This window comes from Myxocyprinus asiaticus, chromosome 19, assembly GCF_019703515.2.
Source record: "Myxocyprinus asiaticus isolate MX2 ecotype Aquarium Trade chromosome 19, UBuf_Myxa_2, whole genome shotgun sequence".
Lineage (NCBI taxonomy): Eukaryota > Metazoa > Chordata > Actinopteri > Cypriniformes > Catostomidae > Myxocyprinus > Myxocyprinus asiaticus.
In genome coordinates, this window is record NC_059362.1 from 42,437,251 (window position 1) to 42,447,170 (window position 9,920).

General features: G+C 38.7%; 1 long non-coding RNA gene across 1 annotated transcript; it reads left to right on the forward strand.

Annotated features, from left to right (window-relative positions):
• Positions 1 to 572: 572 nt before the first annotated feature.
• On the forward strand, positions 573 to 2,247 carry LOC127410061 (uncharacterized). Its single transcript, XR_007892073.1, has 3 exons — positions 573 to 736; positions 1,900 to 2,010; positions 2,220 to 2,247. It is a non-coding gene; the product is annotated as an uncharacterized LOC127410061 (long non-coding RNA).
• Positions 2,248 to 9,920: the final 7,673 nt, after the last annotated feature.

Genomic DNA, 9,920 nt, shown 5'->3' on the forward strand with positions numbered 1-9,920 from the left:
TAAATATGTTAAAACTTGTGTCCAAACTTTTGACTCATTGTGTATTTATATATACATATGTTATATGCCTTTATCTAGTGCATTTTTATTTATTATTGCACACTTGACATTTTGTCTTTGCTGTCTTGTTTTAGTTGCTTTCAGAAAAAGCCACTCATTGCCATCCCATTGACTAATAAACTAGGAAACTTTTATACTAATAGTTGTCTGAACAGAGGTCAGAGGTCTTCTTTACACAAAAGTTTTTCCTTAAATTAAAATTAATCAATGTTATGGCCAGGGGATAAAGAAAATCAGTGTATCTAAATAACTATATTAATTACACCCTGTAACAGATCCAAACAAACAAGCTAAATAATATTTTAATCATATACAAAAGTATTAACAGTGTATGTATGTAAAACACAAAAGGTCAAGAAAGGTCAAACTGAACTTTTGCTGTAAAATGTGTATAATGGGATTATTGATTTTTCTAGTGGCCTTTGTTTTACTGTTGGTTCAGAACTGGTTGCATAATAGGGTGCCTCAGCAGAACAGGAAAAAGCACATTCTGAAACATCTTGCATAACAGAGATCTGGCATGTGCGTGTTTAAAAAAACATGGCAACAGCTTCTTGCATTGCAGAGATAAACCACATCTTTAATCATGTTTTTTAGTTTTGCTTTGTCCTTGATTTCTTCATTATGGTCGTTTGTTCCCTGGTAGGCTTTCTTGTTGGCTATGTGAGCCACTGAGGTAAAATACAATGGATCTTTTGAACTATGTGCTAGTGCTCCCTGAATGGTGAATGCTGGGTGTTTGACAGTGCTTAGCACATCTGAATGGATGAGACTGCAGAATTATAAATATTTAATGAGCCACTGTCTGTCTCTCTTTCTCTTTATCCTGTTTTCACCCTTCCACGTGTTTGCCCTTGTCTGTGGGTAAGATAATAGAGAGCAAATCAATAAAGCCATGTGTCTAGAATGAGCTTTTGGACAGTGAATTGGTACTGTGCGCCTAATCCCAATCCATATAAAAGAAATAATATATTGGCAGTTTGATTTATTTTTAAAATGCGTTGCTTACTTATTTGTATCTCAAAAAAGTGGACAGTTGTTTCACATTGGCTGATTTTATTGTGCGAATGTAGCCTTGCGTGATATAGACTGCTGAGTTTGGGTTTTTCAGTGTTTCAACACTTTTTCGGGAAGCTACTAGAATATTCTGAGGAAATGTGATTAAGGTTTTTCTGCCTGAAAAAGCCTTTTCAGGGAAAACAAAGGGACTTTCTTAGAACTTTATTATACTATATAGTAATACATGTTTATTTTCTGTTTGTCTGTGATATTTCCCGTCAGTGGATATTTCAACATCTTATTGTTTTCCCCACTGTATTTAAATTTGAACTATGATGTAAATGTAAAGTCATTTTTTTTGTAGGCCTATAATGAAATGTGATGGGTCACGCAGGGAATTCTGGGAACGCCTGATTAATGTTTTTTACCGTAACTCTAACAATAATTTTCCGTAAAATTTAATGTACTCGCTTGTTAAAAATAATATACATTTTACCGTGAATTATACGGTAAAATGATAGTTTTTACATCTAAAAACATATTTCTTTTTACAACATTTTACCGTAAAATTACATGTATTGTCTTGGTAAATTAATTATCATTTTTTACCGTACAATTTAGGGTAACTACACGTTAACCAACTAACGTTATTTTACTGTAGCATTTTTACAGTCTTTTACTGTTAAAATTATGGATTTTTTTACAGTATACATGACATGTTACACATTTAATTTTATACATTTTATCAACTCATTAATAATTTTTATGCAATAAATTATTTTATTTCATATTCTATTTATTTTCATTCTGTTCACTGCAGTTTATTTTATATACTTACAGTTTTGTCTTACAGGAAGCTCTTTGAATCTGCATACCATGTACAACAAAAACAACTTTATTTTGCAAAATCAACTTTAAAATCTTTTTGATTTGGCATTTGGAAATGAGTGGGTAAGTTTGGCAGGATTTTTGTTTATTGTTATTAATGTAAAAACAAATTAAATATAGTAGCAGCTATTTGCCTACAGTATAATCCTCGTACTACATATGCATAGTCGTATTCATATTTACAGCCTATGTTATTTAAAATGCATTTCTCAGTAGTTTTGAGGCTATGGAAGTGTGAAAACATGTGATCCTTCTTTTTTCATGCTTTGTAGGAGCAGCTCCACCTAGCGGCATGATTGTTTGTATACAAACTTCTCACCTCATATACTCTAGCTGAACATCCATAAAATTTGCAATATGACCAAGCCAGAGTAATCCGAGCCTCATCATTTTTCCAGTGATGATGTCATACAGTAAAGACTCATGGTTTAGTTTTTCAGCCAGTGTGAGCAGAAACTGTGATGATTAATTCAGTGCGGAGGTCTATTGAGTAGTCCCACTAAGAAGAGCTGAAAAACTGTTGAATTTTTTGCTTGTTATTACTATTTCATCTCTGACATTTCGACTACTTTTTTGAGCCATATATATTGTTGGAATGTTATTTAACGTTCTTGATGAAAGTTATTATAAAGTGTTACAGAGAAAATCTAGCTTTTTTTATGATGAGGGTCCCTGGGTTGAATGAAAGTCTGGGCGGGGGGTCCCTCGATCTTTAAAGGCTGAAGAATATATATATATTTCATTTTAATGTATATTTAATATAGAGTATATGTATTTTATATATACACATATACTGTATTTCGTCATGTTGTCAGATATGTCAGCGAAATAGCGAGTGTGTAAAATGTCATTGTGAAAACATAACAGGAACAATAACCATTTTGAGTAATTCTTATAAAGCTGATATGTTGTTTTCTTTATTAATTTCACCAGCAGACAGTACACATCCTCATTTTGTGGATCATCTATTTTAGAAGGATTTTCAGTTCTGCAAATGGAGGAGTACAAGTTAACAAATAAAAGTCTCTTGGACATTGTGACATATTATCTGACCTGTTTCAGCCTATCACTGCACAGATGAACCAGTAATGTTTCAGATAGTCTGTGTATGATAGTCTGTGTATTTAAAGTACAATCAAATTGACCAAACTCTCCCTGCCAACCACAATCACAATCAAGGATCAACAGCTTTCTGACAGATAGGCAGCAGCTAGTGAGACTGGGGAGAATCACATCTGGGACCCTCACTAGTAGCGCTGGTGCACCTCAGGGATGCATACTCTCTCCATTGCTCTTCTCCCTGTACACAAATGACTGCACTGCGAAGGACCCCTCTGTCAAGCTCCTGAAGTTTGCAGACGACACCACGGTCATTGGCCTCATCCGCGACGGTGACAGGTCTGCACAGAGGGGAGGTTGAACAGCTGGCTGTCTGGTGCAGTCACAACAACCTTGAGCTGAACACACTCAAAACAGTGGAGATGATAGTGAACTTCAGGAGAAATCCCCCTCTGGCCGGTGCAACAGAGCACTCAGCACCAGGACAACCAGGCACAAGAAGTTTTTACCCTCAGGCTATTTATCACATGAACAATTAAACTGCCTTCAGGACTCCCATAGTGCAATAATGTATAAATATGTCATGTAAATATGTAAACCTTGCACATCTATTACCACTTGCACATGTACATATGCCATTCTATGTTATATGTCCTATTTATTTATTTTTATGTCTATTTATACTCTTACCATGTTTTATATTCTGTGTCTCACTGTAATGTTCTGTGTGCAATTGCTTGTTTCTCCTATCACCAAAAAAGATTCCTTGTGTACGTGAGAACACTTGGCATTAAAGCTCATTCTGAAATTATTTTGTGGTATGCCACAATGTTCTTTTTGGGGCAGAGATGTTTCTGGCTTTGACGAGGAGGAGGGCGGGGCCAGGCCGGGCCATGAGTGCGCTCACCCAGCCCCCAATCAGGCTAATCAGCCGAGGAGAGGGATAAGGCCGAGCTGGATGCGGCAGTTCGGGAGAGAGAGAGAGAGAGCCACACGCAGCTGCCGTATGTGTTTATGTTTGTGTCTTTTTAAGTTTTCATTAAACATTATTCTGATGGTTCGTTCGGTTCCCGCCTCCTCCTTGCCCATTTTAAACCTTGTTACATTGGTTCCAAAACACGGGAAGGAGGAGGGATGTGTTGTCGTGGAGTCCTCGCCACTGCCGTCTGGCCAAAGGAGCAGCCGCGGCTGTCCGCCAGGGGATGGAGGAGTCGCTGCCGGCCACCTGGATGCGGAGGAACAGCTGCTGTCCGCGAGGGGAGGAACCGGCCGCCAGAACGTGGAGGGGCATTCCATCCGCTAGGGGTCGGAGGACTCAGTCCGGTCCACCCGGGGAGAAGCGGCTGTCATCCGCCAGAGGGTGGAGGAGTGGTCGAGAACCAGGCAACTTCGTGTCTGGGAACCGGCGAGCAATTTTTTTGCTCTCTCTCTCTTCTCTCTCTCTCTCTCTCTCTCTCTCTCTCATTGTTGCTCCGCCTCACTCTTTCCCTCTCCCCTTTTCCCTCCCCTTGTCTCCCTCCCAGGTCTCGAAAGGGGGGGAATGCCAGAAGGTCAATGCCTGAGGCAAAGGAGGAAGGAGTGTGACGAGGAGAGGGATAAGGCCGAGCCGGATAAGCCAGTTCAGGATAGACAGAGCCATACGCAGCTGCCGTGTGTGTTTATGTCTTTTTAAGTTTTCATTAAACATTATTTTGATGGTTCAACCGGTTCCCACCTCCTCCTTGCCCATTTTAAACATTGTTACATGCCAAAATATTATTGTTTCCTTTTTTATCCAGAATCTTTGCAGACACAATACTTATGCCTATGGGAGCAATTACAGTCCATGCTATTGTTTGTTGTCAAAGATTCCTATACACTCAAAATAATGCTTTTTGGCTGAACTTGATTTAATCGTGGGTAGTGGTTCCACATTTTTTTTAAATTAGTTTCTTAACTTAAAGTTAGTATGTAATCTCAACACAAACACTCTGTGTAGAAAGAACCTAGTTGAACTGGGTAAACCCAACAAAATTAGACATGTCAGTGTAGTTCATATATGTTTCTTTATGTACTAACTAGTGACAGTGAATGTTAGCTTGCTAAATACATTCTGGTTGAAAGCACTACATAGAGTACTTTAGCAACCATGATATGGTTAGCACAGCAATTGCTCAACAAAGTGATCATTCAAGTTTATGTGTAACAATTACCTGTCCTCATCGTTAGCTCAAGCTCCACTCTTCACCGTAATGGTAACCCCCAAAACTCCAACATAACAGAAACTCTTCTAAATCTCAACAAAACATTATTATATATATATTTTTTTAATAAAATATGGTGCAACACAGTATCATGTGATATTGGTCCAGAAGTTTACTACCTAATTAGTGGTGGCTTTTAGTCTTTGGTAAAGAAAGCATAACTGTTATTATTGCTCATACTTATTATAAGGGGGTTGTTCTAAACCCCTAGCCATAAGTTTTAAAACCCAAACCACCAGCTAGCAATGTCCTAGTGATCACGCAGAACACCCTAACAACCACATAGTAACAGCCTAGTGTCCACCCTGAGCACCCTAAAAATCACCAAACAATGCCCTAGTAAACACACAGAACATCCTAACAACCAATTAGTAATGCTCTAGTGACCACCTAGAACACCCTAACAACCACATAGAAACAGCCTAGTGACCACCCAGAACACCTTACAACCACCCAGCAACGCCCTGATGACCACCCAGAACACCCTAACAACCAATTAGTAATGCCCTAGTGACCACCTAGAACACCCTAGCAACCACATAGCAACAGTCTAATGACCACCCTAAACATTCTAACAACACTTAGAAATGCCCTAGTTACCACCATGAGCACCCTAAAAATCACCAATCTATGCCCTAGTAACCTCCAGAACACCCTAACAACCACATATAAATGCCCAAGTTACCACCTTGAGCACAGTAAAAATCACCAAAAATGCTCTAGTAACCACACAGAACCTCCTCACAACAACCTAGCAACGCCCTAGTGACTACCATAACCCTCCAAAAACCACCTAGAAATGCCCTAGTGACCACCCAAAAAAACCTAATAACCACTTATCAACACCCTAGTGACCACCCTGAGCACCCTAAAAAAACACCAAACAATGCCCTAGTAACCACACAGAACATCCTAACAACCAAAAAGTAATGCCCTAATGACCACCCAGAACACCCTTACAACCAATTAGTAATGCCCTAGTGACCAGCTAGAACACTATAACAACCACATAGCAACAGCTTAGTGACCACCCTAAACATCCTAACAACACCTAGAAATGCCCTAGTTAAAACCATGAACACCCTAAAAATCAATAAACAATGCCCTAGTAACCACCCAGAACACCCTTACAACCAATTAGTAATGCCCTAGTGACTACCTAGAACACCCTAACAACCACATAGCAACAGCCTAGTGACCACCCTAAACATCCTAACAACACCTAGAAATGCCCTAGTTACCACCATGAACACCCTAAAAATCAATAAACAATGCCCTAGTTACCACCCTGAGCACCCTGAGCACCCTAAAAATCACAAAACAATGCCCTAGTAACCACAAAAAACATCCTAACAACCACCTAGCAACGCCCTAGTGACCACCCTGAGCACCCTAACATCCACCCAGCAATGCCCTAGTGACCACCCAGAACATCCTAACAACCACCTTGAAATGCCCTAGTTTTCACCCTGAGCACCCTAAAAATCACCAAACAATGCTCTAGTAACCATACAGAACATCCTAACAACCACTTAGTAATGGCCAAGTTACCACCCTGAACACCATAACAACCACCTAGCATTACCCTAACAGCCACCCAAAACACTCTAACAACAAATTAGCTATGCCCTAGTGACCACCAGCCAGAACAGCCTAACAACCAACTAACGATCCAAAAACCACTTACAACCAACTATTAACCACCTTGTATAAGTATAACCACCCAAAACACCCTAAAAACCACCAAGCAACGACCTAGTTACAGAACGCCCTAACAACCACCTAGCAATGCCATAGTGACCACCTGGAGTACCCAAACAACCACCTAGCAGCTAGGCAAAAACTAGCAACAGCATCCATAGCAATGCTGTTGCAACCACCAACAACACTAAAGCATCGTGGAGTTTTGCACTGGCAAATAATTAATTAATACTTTTAAAATAAAAAAAATTACTTTAGAACTCTTAATCAAATCTTTGAACCCCTAATCAAAATTTTTATAGATCCAACAGATGGACTGGCATGCGTAAAACTGTCGTCAATCAAAGACAGAGATGTTGACAGTGTGAACACCAGCATAACAGTTTTAATTTAGATCAGACTGCCTTTTAGATCACAGGCCATTTGCACTTGAAAATGTCCAGGTCTGCATACAGTGACCTTCATTTGCACATCAGACACAAGCCTTTATGTGTGACCTTCACATTTCAATTATTTTGAGTGGAGCAAGAGAACGACGCTTTATACCACACATACAAAAAAACACCCTGACATACTCAAAACAACAGAAACAAAAGCATGTTCACTTTGTTGGTCCATGCACCTTGTGTCCTAGGAGACACACACAAAGAATAACTGTAGTACAAAGAGCCATCAAAATGAGTCAGTAAGAGATCTGATTAAATACAGTTCACATTAATTTACATAAACACATGGTGTGATTTACTCTGAATTTTCCCATTGGTATTTTTAAGACTAACTAATGTAGAATGTTCACATTATGAGAATCAGGGCATTTGATTTAAAATGACTGGTATTCATGTAATTTAACTATACAAGGACAAGCCTGATGGCTTTTTTCAATCTTAATTTTGCTCAGTTTCGATAAGTTGAAGAGACTCATTTATAAGAGTCTTTTCCTTTTCAAATCTGGGTCATTTTTGTTTCGCAGTACCTTTTGAACTTTGAAACGTTTAAAAAATAAAAATGCTTGTGTTTTATTTTAAGGAAGTATTCCTATAAAAGTGTATACCCGACATTCAGAACTATGCTGTAGTCAAGCTCAGCCACTTCAACTTTTTTTAAAGGTGCACAGTAATTTTTTCCACATAAAAATTTTAATACATGAATTATAATTTTGCAATATATGTAGGAAATCATGACCTCTCACATTAAAATGAAGACCTTATAAACCCTGTTTTATTCTACATGGAAAGGGTCTGCACATAGGGGCTGCCATGTTAGAATCACATGACCAGCCGAATACTACTTGCTTAATCTCAGTAACCATCCTGTTATTGGACACTTTCACTCACTGATCAAAGCAATCATGGCTGATTGTGAATACTAAATTTCTACATTGGCATTTGAAACAGGGTGGCTCAGTGGGTAGCACTGTTGCCTCACAGCAAGAAGGTCACTGGTTTGAGTCCCAGCTCCAAAGGGCCTTTCTGTGTGGAGTTTGCATGTTCTCCATGTGTTTGTGTGGGTTTCCTCCAGGTGCTCTGGTTTCCCCCACAGTCCAAAAACTTGCAGGTTAAGTGAACTGGAATTTCTAAATTGCCCATAGGTGAGAGTCAGAGTGTGAAGGTTTATGTCTGTGTGAGTTAGCCCTGTAATGGACTGGCCACCTGTCCAGATTGTTTCCCTGCCTTCAGCCTGAGAGAGCTGGGATAGGCTCCAGCACTACCTGCAACCCTACATAGGACAATCAGCTTTAGAAGACGGATGACTGGATGGATGGCATTTGAAACTGAAAACTATAGATTTTAAATGATGCTGAAGTTACTGAGTGCAACTTTAATTTTAATGTGATTATTCACACAATGGCAGGAAAATTAAAAGGACGCCTAACAGGATGGAAATAAGGAATCAAATTTAGCCATTGCTCAGTAAGGGTGGACAGTTAGTTTACACAGGAGTCATGTCAACTTTAAGATAATTTTTGTATTTTTTAACCATGTTTGGAAACTTTTATATTTTACTAGAATCAAATATTCTTAAAGGAATAGTTCAGCTAAAAATGAAAAAAAGAAAAGAAAACAAAATTCATAATTTACTCACTCTCATGCCATCCCAGATGTATATGATTTTCTTTCCTCTGCAGAACACAAATTAGATTTTTTATAAGAATATCTCAGCTCTGTCGGTCCCCACAATGCAAGAGAATGGGTGCCAAACTTTTGATGCTCCAAAAAGCACAGAAAGGCAGCATAATAGTATTCCACATGACTCCAGTGGTTAAATCCATATCTTCATAAGTGATAAGATAGGTGTGGGTTTGAAACAGATCATTATTCAAGACCATTTTTGCTAGAAATTCTTCTCCAAGCCCAGTAGGGGGTGTATGCATGAAGAATGTGAATCAACTAAAACACAAGAAGAAGAATGTGAAAGTTAAATTGGAGATTGACTGAACAGGGAGGAGAATTTATAGTAAAAATGGACTTAAATATTGATCTGTTTCTCACCCACACCTATCATATAACTTCTGAAGACATTGATTTAACCACTGGAGTCATCTGGATTACTTTTATGCTGATTTATGTGATTTACGGAGCCTCCAAATTATGGCACCCATTCACTTGCATTGTATGGACCAAAAGAACTGAGATATTCTTCTAAAAATCTTCTTTTGTATTCTGTTGAAGACAGAAAGTCATACACATCTGGTATGGCATAAGGGTGAGTAAATGATGAGAGAAGTTTCATTTTTGGGTGAACTATCCTTTTAAGACACAAACAAACTAATACCACAAAACATCACAGAATTCATCAAATCCCTGTGCTATTGTTTTCCCTCCAAAATGATGCCACTTCCAAGAGGATGATATAAATCCGCTGACAGTTCCAAAGGGGGGAACTATATCGGGAAATAAGTTTACACTTAAAACGTTAAACAGGTAAGAACACCACCACTTTTGCATTTATGTTACATAAAATAATAAAATG